The sequence below is a fragment of the Tachyglossus aculeatus genome, chromosome X1, assembly GCF_015852505.1.
Source record: "Tachyglossus aculeatus isolate mTacAcu1 chromosome X1, mTacAcu1.pri, whole genome shotgun sequence".
NCBI classification, from domain to species: Eukaryota; Metazoa; Chordata; class Mammalia; order Monotremata; family Tachyglossidae; genus Tachyglossus; species Tachyglossus aculeatus.
In genome coordinates, this window is record NC_052101.1 from 93072559 (window position 1) to 93089604 (window position 17046).

At 49.3% G+C, this 17046-nt stretch overlaps 1 protein-coding gene and 1 non-coding gene across 3 annotated transcripts in view; one reads left to right on the forward strand and one right to left on the reverse strand.

Annotated features, from left to right (window-relative positions):
• CHCHD6 (coiled-coil-helix-coiled-coil-helix domain containing 6) overlaps positions 1 to 17046 on the reverse strand; it is a 182555-nt gene that overhangs the window by 21314 nt on the left and 144195 nt on the right. The gene's annotated exons all lie outside the window — the stretch shown is intronic.
• LOC119920344 lies at positions 10117 to 10254 on the forward strand. Its single transcript, XR_005448098.1, has one exon. It is a non-coding gene; the product is annotated as a small nucleolar RNA SNORA7 (small nucleolar RNA).

The following is a 17046-nucleotide window of genomic DNA, read 5'->3' on the forward strand; positions in this document are numbered from 1 at the left end:
TAATTGGGTTGGACATAGTCCCTGTCCCACATTGGGCTCACAGTCTTAAATCCCCATTTTCCAGATGATGGAACTGAGGCCCAGAGCAGACAAGTGGCAGAGCCGGGATGAGAACCCAGGTCCTTCTGACTCCCAGGCGCGGGCTCTATCCACTAAGCCACAATGCTTCGGTAAGTCTCTTTCTCCAGGGAGTATCCCAAAGCCCTTCCCAAGCATGCTTCTAGGGAGGAATTAATTCACACGACCCATAGAGACGGCCCTTAATTAGTCAAGATAGTTGCTGTGCATGCACTGGGTCCCCACCACCCAACTCTGACATTGAGCCCTCCCAGCAGCCATATGCGTTTCATGATCCTCCCCCCGTTCCTTAAAATACAAATATCTCTGCCACAAGTTTTTTTTTGCTAATTATTTTGATTTAGACAGCCGGAGGGGGAGGAGGTAAAATAACGTAGGGTGGATGGCGAAGAGAAGGAATGGGCGGGAGCAGGTGGGCAGCGAGGGACGAGGCAGAGTGGGGAGTCCCCATCCGCCACCCTGCCCACCCTGGCCCGGCCCAAGTTGCTCTTCCAGTCGGGAGCTGGTGGCCCAAGAGGACTCGGCCCTGGGCACTGCAAGTCTGGGACGACCCACCTCGCCAGGGTGAATCCAAGGTGAATTTGGGGCCAAGGGGTGCGGAGCAGAGAGGTGGGGAGCACGACGTGGGGCTAACTACACCGCCAGAGACCGCTCCCTGTCCACAGCTGGGAGGGCGAGGTGGGGTGGACAGGCAGGCAAGAGACTTCCAAGGTGATGACTTCACACAGGGGACCGCATAATGACACTAGGACAGGGACATGGGATGGGTGGGCAATCAATCAATCAATCGTATTTATTGAGTGCTTACTGTGTGCAGAGCACTGTACTAAGCGCTTGGGAAGTACAAGTTGGCAACATATAGAGACAGTCCCTACCCAACAGTGGGCTCACAGTCTAAAAGGGGGAGACAGAGAACAAAACCAAACATACTAACAAAATAAAATAAATAGAATAGATATGTACAAGTAAAATAAATAAATAGAGTAATAAATATGTACAAACATATATACATATATACAGGTGCTGTGGGGAAGGAAGGGGGTAAGATGAGGGGGATGGAGAAGGGGACAAGGGGGATAGGAAGGAAGGGGAGGGCAGCCAAATCTCACAGCCTGAGATCTCTTCCGGTTAGCCCCCGCAAGCATAAGACCCTCTCACTTCCGGACCTCACAACTTCCCAGGCTGGAGGCTTTGAATGGGGTTCTCTGACAAGTGCCAGATTTCAATAATTCCACAGTTCAAACGCCACGCAGAGGGTGTGAAAAATGTGGTGTTTGCCACAGGCACCCAGCCCCTGAGGGGTGCACTCATAACTCCACCGACCCCACAGCCTCATCGTCCTGGCTCCCACCAATAGCCTTCCTTTGTCCCTACGAAGGCTGATGGCAGCAGCGGCGGGGGGGAAACTGGATGTGGTGGAGATGAACGGTGGGGGAGGCTGGCAGGGGGAGATAAGGGAAGAGAAACACCAGTCCCTGCCACTAGCAGCCTGGCCCCTGCACCCTATTCCTGGTCAACAGGAGTGAGATATTAGGAGCGCGCAAATCCCGCCACCTTAGTCCTGGCCCTTTGCCCCTTCGCTCCCCAATTCTACTCCCGGCTCTACCACTCGCCTGCTGTGTGACCTTGGGCAAGGCACTCAACCTCTCTGGGCCTGAGTTCCCTCATCCACTAAGTGGGGATCCAATCCCTGTTCTCCCTCCTCCTTAGACTCTGAGCCCCGTGTGGGCCACAGGGACTGTGTTTGCCCCGACGATCTTGTCTCTACCCCAGTGTTCAGTGCAGTGCTTGGCCCTCAGTAACAGTGCTTCACAAATACCACCATTATGATTACTGTTGTCGGTAACAACATGGCACTTGCACTGCGCTGCTGGAGGAGAGGGGAAATTGCAGAAAAGGCTCAGTCCATCCCTATTTGGGATTTCATTTTCCCCCACCCCAGGACACTCACCATCTCCCTATCCATCCTCACCCTTTGGGGAAAACAAGCAACCCCGTCCCTCTCTTCAAAAGAAACCCCCAAAAAGATCATCCACCTGTGAAAAGCAGCGTGGACTACTGAAAAGAGCCTGGGAGGGGGAGGCAGAGGGACCCACTGCCCCTTGCCCGCTGTGTGACGTGGGGCAAGTCACTTAACTTCTCTGTGCCTCAATTTCCTCAACTGTAAAAGAGGGATTCGAAACGTGTTCTCCTTCCTTCTTAGACTGTGAACCCCATGTGGGACAGAGACGGAGTTCAACCCAATTAACTTGTATCTACCCCAGCTCTCAGAACAGTGCTCGACACATAGTAAGCACTAACAAATACCGTAATTATTATTATTATTAGTGCAGAGCATATAGCTCTGCACGTGGACATACAATTACAGTTCAAAACAGCAAATACAGCTTGGGAAATGAGTTGTTACTGAACTAATGACCAGATTGTTGGGAGTGTCACCTCAGCTTTGCCTCAGGTGGCTAATTAACAACTGGTAACAAGTGGTTTCGCAGGTGCTTTGGCTCTGTGAAGGCTGGTGACTTGTGACCCAAGTCCAGCCTTCTCCCTGGCACATCCAATCTCCCCCCTGGCACGTTTGAGCGAGGCATCCTATCAACCATTGCTGGCCCAGTCTCAGAGCTCCCGAGCAGCTCCGAGGTCTCATCTCCAGGGAGTTCCTCCTCTGGGAGAATCTGTGGAGAGCATGGCTAAGAACCGCAAGGGACTAGAGAAACTCAAGGAACTGAATAAAGGCTGCTGCTGCTTATTGGTAGGTTTGAGCCCATGGGTGAGACAGAACTAAACCGCCCATGTTGGGGAAGGGCTCCAACTTCTTCCAGCCAATCCTGTCCCAAACGAGCCAAATAATGATAATAACAATAATGATGATAACAGTGGTATTTATTAAGCGCTTACTATGGACTAAGCCCTGGTGTAGGCACAAGATAATCAGGTCGCCCCTCAAAGTGAGCAGTTGACCGTCAGATCAAGTCCGCCATGATCACGCGCTTGGTGAGCATGGTCACATCGCAAAAAACGTCCAGAGAAGCAGTGTGGCTTAGTGGAAAGAGCATGGGCTCTGGAGTTAGAGGTCATTTATTCATTCATTCAATCGTATTTATTGAGCACTTACTGTGTGCAGAGCACTGTACTAAGCGCTTGGGAAGTACAAGTTGGGAACATACAGAGACGGTCCCTGCCCAACAGTGGGCTCACAGTCTAGAAGGGGGAGACAGAGAACAAAACAAAACATATTAACGAAATAAAATCAGTAGAATAAAAATGTACAAGTAAAATAAATAGAGTAATAAATACGTACAAACATATATACATATATACAGGTGCTGTGGGGAAGGGAAGGAGGTAAGGCGGGGGGATGGAAAGGGGGAGGAGGGGGAGATGTATATATGTATATATATGTTTGTACGTATTTATTACTCTATTTATTTACTTGTACATATCTATTCTATTTATTTTATTTTGTTAATATGTTTTGTTTTGTTCTGTGTCTCCCCCTTCTAGACTGTGAGCCCAGTGTTGGGTAGGGACCGTCTCTATATGTTTCCAACTTGTACTTCCCAAGCGCTTAGTACAGTGCTCTGCACACAGTAAGCACTCAATAAATACGATTGATTGATTGATTGAGAGGAAGGAGGGGGCTCAGTCTGGGAAGGCCTCCTGGAGGAGGTGAGCTCTCAGTAGGACCCTGAAGGGAGGAAGACAGCTAGCTTGGCGGATGTGGGGAGGGAGGGCATTCCAGGCCGGGGGATGACGTGGGCTGGAGGTCGACGGCGGGACAGGCAAGAACGAGGCACGGTGAGGAGATTAGTCGCAGAGGAGCGGAGGATGTGGGCTGGGCTGTAGAAGGAGAGAAGGGAGGTGAGGTAGGAGGGGGCAAGGTGATGGACAGCCTTGAAGCCGAGGGTGAGGAGTTTCTGCCTGATGCGTAGGTTGATTGGTAGCCACTGGAGATTTTTGAGGAGGGGAGTAACATGCCCAGAGCATTTCTGGACAAAGACGATCCGGGCAGCGGCGTGAAGTATGGATTGGAGTGGGGAGAGACAGGAGGACGGGAGATCGGAGAGGAGGCTGATACAGTAATCCAGACGGGATAGGATGAGAGCTTGAACGAGCAGGGTAGCAGTTTGGATGGAGAGGAAAGGGCGGATCTTGGCAATGTTGCGGAGCTGAGACCAGCAGGTTTTGGTGACGGCTCGGATGTGAGGGGTGAATGAGAGAGCGGACTCGAGGATGACACCAAGTTTGCGGGCTTGCGAGACAGGAAGGACGGTAGTGCCATCAACAGTGATGGGAAAGTCAGAGAGAGGGCAGGGTTTGGGAGGGAAGACAAGGAGTTCAGTCTTGGACATGTTGAGTTTTAGGTGGCAGGCAGACATCCAGATGGAGATGTCCTGAAGGCAGGAGGAGATACAAGCCTGGAGGGAAGGAGGGAGAGAGAACAGGGGCAGAGATGTAGATCTGGGTGTCATCAGTGTAGAGATGATAGTTGAAGTCGTGGGAGCGAATGAGGTCACCAAGGGAGTGCATGTAGATCGAGAACAGAAGGGGACCGAGAACTGAACCTTGAGGAACCCCCACAGTAAGGGGATGGGAGGGGGAGAATGAGCTTGCAAAAGAGACTGAGAATGAACGACCGGAGAGATAAGAGGAGAACCAGGAGAGGACGGAGTCTGTGAAGCCAAGGTTGGATAGCGTGTTGAGGAGAAGGGGCTGGTCCACAGTGTCGAAGGCAGCTGAGCGGTCAAGGAGGACTAGGGTCATGGGTTCGTATCCCGGCTCTGCCACTTGTCAGCTGTGTGACTTTGGGCAAGTCACAACTTCTGTGTGCCTTAGTTACCTCATCTGTAAAATGGGGGCTTAGACTGCGAGCCCCACGTGGGACAACCTGATAACCTTGTATCTACCCCAGCGCTTAGAACAGTGCCTTGCACATAGTAAGCACTTAACAAATCCAAAAAAACCCCAAAAAACAGACCAGAGAACTGAGGCAGTGAATTCACTTACCCAAGTTCATTTGGTGAGTTGGTAGTGAAGCCGGAGTTCTGACGCACAAACCTTCAGGTTTCACGCTGTTGCTTAATGCCCGAGCCTCGCTGCCCATTTAAACAATACAAAGACCAGGCACACTCGGGTGCATAATTATCACTTTTGGCTGCCGAAGAAAGACAAACCTTCCATTTTCTAGGGGAAGGAAATGGGCAGTTTAACAATTCTGGCCAGAAATTCCTCCCCACAACTCGATTTCATCCCTTGGAGAATACATACGCCCGAACCCCGTGGGTAAGACATATAGCAACGGGAAATACATCTTACAAGTTCCGAGCCCGTTCTGAGATCGGCCCTTTCTCCCTGCAAGGCAAGAGCCTGGGGAATATTTACCATTTGTCAGGTTTTGGCTAGGTGTCTCCATTAAATTTACGGAACTCCAGCTCATTAAACTGAATGTTCTTCGATGGAAGTTTCCATATGGGGCAAAGCTCCCTGGGAGAATAACTTCTGGAGAGCGGGCTGGCCACTATTGGGACTAAAGTAGTTGCCAGCCCTTAAACTCTCACCAAGAGTGGCAGTCTCTCTCTGGGGCAGGCGATGCCAAAGCGGTCCTTTCTGAGCAGCCTGAGAGGGCAAACGGGCTTAACAGCTCATAATGAGATCTGAGGGAAATGATTTGGCTCCAGAGCAATTTTATCTTTGAACAACTTCCTAATCCCCCTCTGCAGTGTTACCCTTTTCAAAGGAACAACATGTGCATGCTCAAGCGCGCGCACACAAACGCACACACACTCACACAGAGTCACCAACTGCTCCCCTCCCCGCCATCCCTCCAGAATCCCCAACACCCACCAAGAGGTCACCAGCACAGTCACCAACAACTCTCCCCCTGCTGCCCCTGGAGAAATGGCTTTTCTCCCTCCTAGGAGAGAGATAAATGGACATCCAACAAAATAAATAGGAAAAATACCAAAGAGAGGGCCGTAGGAAGAGGGAAGCACTTTGGAAGATAAATCTGGAGACGTTGGTGTTAAGCTGTAACCTCTTTGCCGATTTAAAAAAAAAGAAAAAAAAAAGATTTCCACGACTGTAATAACATTTAATCCCCAGAAGCTAATCTAAATGTAACACTCAAAAGGAGACAAAGGCGGCACAAAAGGAAAAAAACCACGGCCACTGCCTTTCGGGACTCCTGCTTTATCCCCGGAGCGAACGCATTAATAGAGCTTGGAATGAAATGCTATTTTATTCCCTGTCGTGGGGAGGGGATTAACAAGTTGTCTTCTCTAAACCCAGCCTGAGTCATGGATCTCTGAGCACCAAGAAAAGGATGCAGAGAGGCTGGGGAGTGTTGTCCTTTTCATTTACCTTTGTGGACGGTGACTGCTAGGCAGGGAACGTGGAGAGAGGAAAAAAGGTGCTGGGTCACCATCCCTTCACCCCCAGTGTTAACACAGGGAGGGCAAAGAGCAGTGGAGATATAATAATAATAGTTGCGATATTTGTTAAGTGCTCACTATGCGCCCGGCCCTGTACTAAGCGCTGTTGGTGGCAAGTAGAATAAAAATCTAGGCAGACTACTCTCCAAGCTGGCAGCACTTCCAACTTTCAAAAGGGGGCATGAAGAATGGACCATCTCCAAGTTGAGAGCATCCTAGCAATCAGAGGCTAGCAGAACCGATCAGCAGACCAGAAGCTGGATGCCATCCAGGACAATCAGAGGCAGAGCAGTGAGACGGGAAGGAAAGAAGAGAAAGAGGGAGCCGCGGGTGGGAGGGGGTGGCAAAGATAGGGAGCGAGGGCAAGAGAGAGGGAAAGCAGGAGAAAGGGAAGGGAGGGAAGAGATCTTTGCTGTCTGTGCTTTCATGTGGGAAAGGAGAAATGTGAGGTTGCAGGGAGTTTTTTTAGGGTGTTTGTTAAGTGCTTACTAAGTGTCAAGCGCTGTTCTAAACACTGGGGCAGATACGAGATTATCAGGTTGGACACGGTCCCTGTCCCACATAGGGCTCACAGTCTAAATCGGCGGGGAGAGGATTTAATCCCTGTTTTACGGAGCAGGTAACTGAGGCACAGAGAAGTTAAGTGACTTGCCCAAGGTTACCCAGCAGATAAGTAGATAAGTGCATTGGATTGGACAGGAGCTGCACACCCTTAGTGGATGGGTCTCCTGGTTTTACGTGAGGCCCCCCCTGTTCCACCCAAGGGGAATCTAGAAGTTGCCACAAGTGACATAACCCAAGGGCCCTCAGGGAAAAAGATGAGTGACCTGAGCATCGTGAGGCTAGACAGTCTTTTTTGTGGAGCACAAGAGTGCTCAGTATAGTGCCTGGCACATAGCAAGCACTTAAATAGTAAGCTTCTAGACTGTGAGCCCACTGTTGGGTAGGGACCTCCTCTATATGTTGCCAACTTGTACTTCCCAAGCGCTTAGTACAGTGCTCTGCACACAGCAAGCGCTCAATACGACTGAATGAACGAATTAATTAATTAAATACCACAATTTTTATTATTATTATGTCAAAAATTCAGAAAATTGCCCCAGTGTAAATTATTAAATCTTCATCTGGAGTTTAGCAACGTGGTCTAGTGGAAAAAGCACGGATCTGGCAGTCAGAGGACCTGGGTTCTAATCCCCGCTCTGTCTATGCGTGACCATGGGCAAGTCGCTTAACTTCTCTATGCCTCCATTTCCTCATTTGTAAAATGGGAATGAAATCCTACTCCCTCCTACTTGGACTGTGAGCCCCATGTGGGACAGGGACTGTGTCCCACGTGACTAGTTTGTAGATACAAACCCCAATGCTCAGAACAGTGTTTGGCACATAATAAGCGCTTAACGAGTACCATAATCATCGTCATAATGTTGACATGTCCCACTATCGACTTGTGCTTCCATTGAAGTGCTGTTACTCCTGATTGGTGGTCAGTGGTGATCCCAGAATAGTCTGGGCTCCGAATGTCCAAAGCCCTGCCTTGACTTTCTGCAGTTTGCTTTCCTCTTTAATTAACCCGACCCTTGCCTCTACTGCACTTCACTCTTCAGCCCTGGCTCGATCACTATCAACCTACAAGAGGAGGACTGCCTGCTAAAGTCAAAATTGGCTCTCCATGTGGTTGACTGCCATTCTTTCTCTAGGCCCGTTCTCCCATCTGCAAGAGAGGGGTCATCTCAAAGTTGTGAGAATGAAGATCAGCCCTGAGCTCCTTACCCACGAACAAGTGGTCCCTATGTGCAAAGCAGTGCACTAAGTGCTTGGGAGAGAGCAATACAACGGAATTAGCAGACATGTTCCCTGCCCATAACAGGCTCCCAGTCTTCCCATGGGGACCAGCACCCCCCTCTCTTTGACGAGAAACTCTTGTAGGTTACTGGCCCCAAACAGCTGTTCCTCAAAGAGGTTAAGACAATCCAGATGGGGAGGACTGTGGTTCACCATTTCGTTTGGAGTAGTTAACGTGCTCCAGGGACGGAGACACCTCCCATCCCTAAGTCCTCGGGCCTCTCTAGAAGATTTCCTCCCCGGAGGTTCAGGTGTCTGCCCTGTCTGGGATTTATCAGGCAACAAATCAACCAGTATTTATAGAGAAGCAGCGGAGCTTAGTGGAAATAGCACGGGCTTGGGAGTCAGAGGTTGGGGGTTCTAATCCCTGTTCTTCCATTTATCAGCTGTGTGATGTCGGGCAAGTCACTTAACTTCACTGTGACTCAGTTACCTCAGCTGTAAAATGGGGATTAAAACTGTGAGCCCCACGTGGGACAACCTGATTATCTTGTATCTACCCCAAGGCTTAGAACAGTGCTTGGCATATAGTAAATGCTTAACAAATACCATCATCATTATTATTATTTATCGAGTGCTTACTTGGTGTAGAACATTGTGCTATGTGCTTGGGAGAGTTCGATACAATTATTGGGCAGGGATTGTCTCTGTTGTTGAATTGTACTTTCCAAGTGCTTAGTATAATGCTCTGCACACAGTAAGCACTCAATAAATATGATTGAATGAATGAATGAATGAATGGAGTTGGTAGGCATTGTTCCCCACCCTCAAGGTTCCCCGCACACTTTACTCCTCTAATGCTCAACTTCTCACTGTGCCTCCATCTCATCTGTCTCGCCACCGATCCCTCGCCCACATCCTGCCTCTGGCCTAGCACGCCCTCCCTCCTCAAACCTGACAGACAATTACTCTCCTCCCCGTCAAAGCCTTATTGAAGGCATGTCTCTTCCAAGAGGCCTTCCCTAAGCCCCCCTTTCCTCTTCTCCCACTCCCTTCTCCATCACCCTGACTTGCTCCCATTCATTCATTCATTCAATTGCATTTATTGAGCGCTTACTGTGTGCAGAGCACTGTACTAAGCGCTTGGGAAGTACAAGTCGGCAACATATAGAGACAGTCCCTACCCAACAACGGGCTCACAGTCTAGAAGGGGGAGACAGACAACAAAACAAAACATGTGGACAGGTGTCAAGTCATCAGAATAAATAGAAGTAAAGCTAGATGCACATCATTAACAAAATAAATAGAATAGTAAGTATGTACAAGTAAAATAGAGTAATAAAACTGTACAAACATATATACAGGTGCTGTGGGGAGGGGAAGGAGGTAGGGCGAGGGGATGGAGAGGGGGAGAGGAAGGAGGGGGCTCAGTCTGGGAAGGCCTCCTGGAGGAGGTAAGCTCTCAGTAGGGCTTTGAAGAGAGGAAGAGAGCTAGCTTGGCGGATGTCCGGAGGGAGGGCATTCCAGGCCAGGTGGATGACATGGGCCGGGGGTCGACGGCGGGACAGGCGAGAACGAGGCTCCCAGTCCAACAGCACTTATGTACAAATCTGTAATTTATTAATGTCCGTCTCCCCCGCCCCCAGGACTGTAAGCTCATTGTAGACGAGGAATGTGTCTGTTTATTGTTGTATTGTACTCTCCCGAGTGCCTAGTACAGTGCTCTGCACACCGTAAGCACTCAATAAATACGATCGAATAAATGAAAAAGGACTTTACGGCCTAATGGGGCAGGCAGACACTAAAATAGATGACAGGTAGGGAAGCATCCCTCTCACGGTCGCACCTGGAGAGTTTCCAGTACTCTACCAGTCTCGACTACAGGAGGAAGAGTAAAGCAGAGGCATAACCATTCTATTCCTAGCTTGGCCAGTGGTTAGTGAGTGGAAGGCAATCTGCTACAAGTCAAAACTCACCTGTGCTGGGCAGCAGGGGCATGGGAGAGAGTCGAGGGTGGAGACTCATTTACTGCGTGGAATGGTAAACCACTTCTGTATTTTTCACCAAGAAAACTATGGATACACTACCAGAACAACTGCAGATGGAAGTGGGGCATTCCGGGAGAGATGCGTCCATGGCGCCGCTATGGGTCAGACACGACTCGACAGCACAAGGCAACACCACCACCAAGGGAAGCAACTGAGTATGCGGATAAGGGACATGAATTCTTGGGGGTGGCTGTGGGGGGCAGGGGGCGGCTGGGAGAGTAATGCTTGGCTGAGGCAATAGGGAGAGAAAATAGGAAATGAGAGCTTAGTCAGGGAAGGCTTCCTTTGTTGCTATGTTACACTCATTGATCAGTCAGTGGTATTTATTAAGCACTGACTGGGGGCAGAGAGCTGGACCAAGCCCTCGGGAGAGTACAGTGCAGTAGAGTTGGTAGACACAATCCCTGCCCTCAAAGAGTGTACTATCTTTAGTAAAAAAATTACAAAAAAAAAAAGACTAGCGCTTGAAAGAATCGTGAGGGGTCACCTCCCTTCAAAGCCCTACTGAGAGCTCACCTCCTCCAGGAGGCCATCCCAGACTGAGCCCCCTTTTTCCTCTCCTCCTCGACCATCCCCCCCGCCCTACCTCCTTCCCCTCCCCACAGCACCTGTATATGTTTGTACAGATTTACTACTCTATTTATTTTACTTGTACATATTTACTATTCTATTTATTTTGTTAATGATGTGCATATAGCTTTAATTCTATTTGTTCTGATGATTTTGACACGTGTCTACATGTTTTGTTTTGTTGTCTGTCTCCCTCTTCTAGACTGTGAGCCTGTTGTTGGGTAGGGACCGATTCTATACGTTGCTGGACCGACTCTATATGTTGCTGACTTGTACTTCCCAAGTGCTTAGTACAGTGCTCTGCACACAGTAAGCGCTCAATAGATACGATTGAAGGAATGAATGAATGCTCAGAGTAGCAGTCCCACCAGGTCTCTCAGCTCTCCTCCTAGGGCTCTGAATTTTCCCTCTTCCCAGACTGAAACTCAGGGAGGATTGCTCCTGCTCCCAAGTTTGGGCCAGAGATGTTCGGCAGCCTCACGCCCTTGGCTCCCCTGTGGATCGTCTCGCGGAGGTCTTTCTCTGAGACTTCAATCAATCAATCAATCAATCAATCGTATTTATTGAGCGCTTACTATGTGCAGAGCACTGTACTAAGTGCTTGGGAAGTACAAATTGGCATCACATAGAGACAGTCCCTACCCAACAGTGGGCTCACAGTCTAAAAGGGGGAGACAGAGAACAGAACCAAACATACCAAGAAAATAAAATAAGTAGGATAGAAATGTACAGGTAAAATAAATAAATAAATAAATAAATAGAGTAATAAATATGTACACCCATATATACATATATACAGGTGCTGTGGGGAAGGGAAGGAGGTAAGACGGGGTGATGGAGAGGGGGACGAGGGGGAGAGGAAAGAAGGGGCTCAGTCTGGGAAGGCCTCCTGGAGGAGGTGAGCTCTCAGCAGGGCCTTGAAGGGAGGAAGAGAGCTAGCTTGGCGGATGGGCAGAGGGAGGGCATTCCAGGCCCGGGGGATGACGTGGGCCGGGGGTCGACGGCGGGACAGGCGAGAGCGAGGTACAGTGAGGAGATTAGCGGTGGAGGAGCGGAGGGTGCGGGCTGGGCAGTAGAAAGAGAGAAGGGAGGTGAGGTAGGAGGGGGCGAGGTGATGGACAGCCTTGAAGCCCAGGGTGAGGAGTTTCTGCCTGATGCGCAGATTGATCGGTAGCCATTGGAGGTTTTTGAGGAGGGGAGTAATATGTCCAGAGCGTTTCTGGACAAAGATAATCCGGGCAGCAGCATGAAGTATGGATTGAAGTGGAGAGAGACACGAGGATGGGAGATCAGAGAGAAGGCTAGTGCAGTAGTCCAGACGGGATAGGATGAGAGCTTGAATGAGCAGGGTAGCGGTTTGGATGGAGAGGAAAGGGCGGATCTTGGCAATGTTGCGGAGCTGAGACCGGCAGGTTTTGGTGATGGCTTGGATGTGAGGGGTGAATGACAGAGCGGAGTCGAGGATGACACCAAGGTTGCGGGCTTGTGAGACGGGAAGGATGGTAGTGCCGTCAACAGAGATGGGAAAGTCAGGGAGAGGACAAGGTTTGGGAGGGAAGACAAGGAGCTCAGTCTTCGACATGTTGAGCTTTAGGTGGCGGGCGGACATCCAGATGGAGATGTCCTGAAGGCAGGAGGAGATGCAAGCCTGGAGGGAGGGGGAGAGAGCAGGGGCAGAGATGTAGATCTGGGTGTCATCAGTGTAGAGATGATAGTTGAAGCCGTGGGAGCGAATGAGGTCACCAAGGGAGTGAGTGTAGATTGAGAACAGAAGGGGACCAAGCACTGAACCTTGGGGAACCCCCACAGTAAGAGGATGGGAGGGGGAGGAGGAGCCTGCAAAAGAGACTGAGAAAGAACGACCGGAGAGATAAGAGGAGAACCAGGAGAGGACGGAGTCTGTGAAGCCAAGGTCAGATAACGTGTTGAGGAGAAGGGGGTGGTCCCTTCAGTCCGCACCGTGCCTTGGCTCTCCTGCAAAAGGGCAGGAAATCACTGTCCCCTCTAGAACCGAACCACCTTCCTGGCAGAACTGCTTTTTGGATGAGGGAAGCTGCTGACAGACTGCCAGACTGTGCCTGGGTCTCTGGAAAACTCACTTCAGGGAGGAAATCTTCTAGAGAGGCCCGAGGACATAGAGATGGGAGGTGTCTCTGTCCCTGGAGCACATTAATAATAATAATAATAATAATAATAATAATAATAATAATAATGGTATTTGTTAAGTGCTATGTGCCAGGCACTGTTCTAAACACTGGGGTGGATATAAACAAATCGGGTTGGACACAGTCCCTGTCTCACGTGGGGCTCACAGTCTCAATCCCCATTTTACAGATGCGGTAATTGAGGTCCAGAAAAGTGAAATGACTTGCCCAAGGTTACACAGCAGATAAGTGGCAGAGCCAGGATTAGAACCCATAACCTTCTGACTCCCAGGCCTGTTGTCTATCCATTACTCCATAATCTAAATGAAATGGTGAACCACAGTCCTCCCCATTTAACCTCTTTGAGGATCAGCTGTTTGGAGCCAGTAACTTACAAGAGTTTCTTGACAAAGAGAGATGGATGCTGGTCCCCATGGGAAGACTGGAAACTTTTTACGGGAAGGGAACATGTCTGCTAATTCCGATGAACCGTATTCTCCCGAGCGCTTAGTACAATGCTCTGCATATAGTAAGCACTCAATACCACTGATTGATTAATCGATGGAAAGACATCGATCTTAGGCTGTCATCTAAAATAGGTGGGCTTCCGTAAACAAAAGAAGTCTTCTGGGCTCTAGGTCTTCTCCTTTAGAATCTCCTCAGATTTCTCCTGCTGGGTTACTGCATCTCCTCAACTAGTCGATACAATTTTCTGGGTGAAGATCTCCAAACTCCGTGTCTCCCAGGCTCCAAGACAGTCACTGTGGGCCGGGCTCGGAGTAGGGTCTCTGGCTTTCCCGCATTAGCACTTCATGGGAAGAGAGCCGAGATGAGGGTGAGGTGGGGGAAGAGGTGTAAGTAGGAAGGGGGGCAGGGAGAGGAGAATCGCCAACAGGAAAGGGTGCAAACCCTGGGAAGCTGGGAACTTTACCAATAAACCGCTACCACAGCCAGAGCACAGGATGGTTCTGCTTGCTGATCCCATGGCAACTGTTTCTGGTCAGACCTCTCCATCTCCTCCTTTTCACAACCAACAACCCCCCACTCCCACCCCTCCATCTGTCCCGCCTCACATTTTGGTCATGATCCAGAAGAGCTAGTCCGCGTTTTTCTGGGTGAACGTCTTAGGATCCTGTGCTACTCTGGGAGCAGATCAATAATAAAGAAAGTCAGAGATGTTTGGCCTGGCCCAGTGTGCCTTGGTCAGGACGGTCCAACCTGAAGATGTTTTCTAATAGTGCTCCTTCCAGTCGGCATCACCATTTGACATTCGCGGAGCCCCCATTACGCGCTAGGTTCTTCTCGCTCCAAAGAACATACGGTATAAAGGATTGGTCCATGCCCTCTAGGAGATTACCTCTGGACTCAAAAATGTTTCCAAATGATGTATGTTCCGCTAGCTTGGAAGCAAATCCTACAATATTGCTGCTGCCACCAGTTGGCATTTATACAGCACTTACCGAGCAATTTACAATCATTAGTTAATCCAATAAATCTCCCAGTCAAGGAGTTTTCCCTGATATGTAAATGAAAACATTCCCTCCACTGAGTTCTTCCAGTGCTGTCGGCTTTGAATTCCATTGTAGGATTTCTCTCCCTGCTTGACGCGTACAAGCTTTAGATAGTCCAGGGGGCCCCAAATCTCATGCATTAGAGATGGAACAGCCTCAAGAGGCCTATCTGAGGCTCCCAGAGGCAATGGGGTGTGTGGTTCCCTGCAATCCATAACGAATGGGAGTGTGGGATTGCCTTAGTCGCTGCTTTACTAAGTTGTACAATCTTTTCCCTTTTCCTTCATAAACGACTCTGGGGCTCCTTCCTTTGACTGATACCTCTCTCCATTCCCCAACCACTCACACCCCCCGAAAGCTGTCTCACTTTCAGGTAATGGGGGATATGGGGCCAGTAGAAACTGTGAGCTTGTTGTGGGCAGGGAATATGTCAGTTTGTTGTTGCATCTTACTCTTCCAAGTGCTTAGTACAGTGCTTTGCGCACAGTAAGCGCTCAATAAATAAGACTGAATGAATGAATACAGCATCCAGGTGAGATCCAGGTTTTGTTTTGTTGTCTGCCTCCCCCTTCTAGACTGTGAGCCCGCCGTTGGGGAGGGAGTGTCTCTATATGTTGCCGATTTGTACTTCCCAAGCGCTTAGTATAGTGCTTTGCACACAGTAAGCACTCAATAACAGTGCTTTGCATATAGTAAGTGCTTAATAAATGCCATTATTATTATTATTGTTAATAAATGATTGAATGAATGAATACTGGGATGTGATGCCACTACAGTCTCCACTAACAATAAAGTAGGATTTGGGGTTTGTTTGTTTGTTTGTTTTTCAGAAGCTATCACATCCCATCACAATCTTGTACTTAATTTACTGCCCACTGTCACCCCAAGGTCTCTCTGATGCAACTGCTTTCCAATCTCTCCCTCCTGCCGAATTTGCGATTCAGATTCTTTCTTCCCCTGTGTGCGCTGGCTGAAATTCTTCTAAACCCAAGGCAAATGTGGTGTCCGGACTGGAGTTCTGCAGTCCCTTCGGAACATCGGGGGGATTCTTCTAGGACTAGAGGGGACTTTTAGCCCTGGCATGACAGCCGTTAACCATCACCCTCTGTTTGAGGTCCAGCAGTTAGGCCACAGTCACCATGAGGTCGCTCACTGGGAAATCACAGAGAACTAAATTCTATCGGATGTTGTCACATGCTTCCCCACGTACCACAACAACTGCCTCTATCTACCAATCAAAGCAAAGCAAAACAAAAAAGCCCCCAGGCCTTGGCATTTTCTGGTCTCTGCACCATCAAGCTATTTGGAAATTCTCTTTCATGATGCTGTCCTATTATTTTGCTGCAACAAAGTTAAACTAAGCTGGACAGCTGTCAAGAGAGTTCTTATTCTCCCCCCGACGGCCCCCGCCCACACCTTTACTATATCTAAAACCACAAATGTGCTTCTTTCCCATCAAATCCATTGACACAGCCCAAATATCTGGGAAATGCTTTTCCTTCTCCAAATGATCAGCCATCAAATTGGCCTGGCAACACCCTAGGGCCCCAGGTAATTGATTACATCGGTTCAGAGCCCCTCATGGTTCCCCTCACCTGCTATTCATCAAGAGTTATTTTGACACGGTCTCCATTACCCCAACCCCTTTATGTTATTTTCCCTGTTACACAAAATATAACAACTCCACCACTGTAGAATCACTTCACCTGCATTATCCTTATTGAGAGAGTGACTTTCACCGACTGAGGACTGGGATTCTCTCATGAACTGTATGAGCTATGGGGGATGTCACAGGCCGGCATATACTTTCATTCATTCATTCATTCATTCAATTGTACTTATTGAGTGCTTACTGTGTGCAGAGCACTGTACTAAGCGCTTGGGAAGTACAAGTTGGCAACATATAGAGATGGTCCCTACCCAACAGTGGGCTCACAGTCTAGAAGGGGGAGACAGAGAACAAAACCAAACAAATTAACAAAATAAAATAAATAGAATATGTACAAGTAAAATAAATAGAGTAATAAATACGTACAAACATATATACATGTGCTGTGGGGAAGGGAAGGAGGTAAGGTGGGGGGGATGCAGAGGGCGACGAGGGGGAGAGGAAGGAGGGGGCTCAGTCTGGGAAGGCCTCCTGGAGGAGGTGAGCTCTCAGTAGGGCCTTGAAGGGAGGAAGAGAGCTAGCTTGGCGGATGGGCAGAGGGAGGGCATTCCAGGCCCGGAGGATGACGTGGGCCGGGGGTCGATGGCGGGACAGGCGAGAACGAGGTACGGTGAGGAGATTAGCGGCGGAGGAGCGGAGGGTGCGGGCTGGGCTGTAGGAGGAGAGAAGGGAGGTGAGGTAGGAGGGGGCAAGGTGATGGAGAGCCTTGAAGCCGACGGTGAGGAGTTTCTGCCTGATGCGTAGGTTGATTGGTAGCCACTGGAGATTTTTGAGGAGGGGAGTAACATTTCCAGAGTGTTTCTGGACAAAGACAAT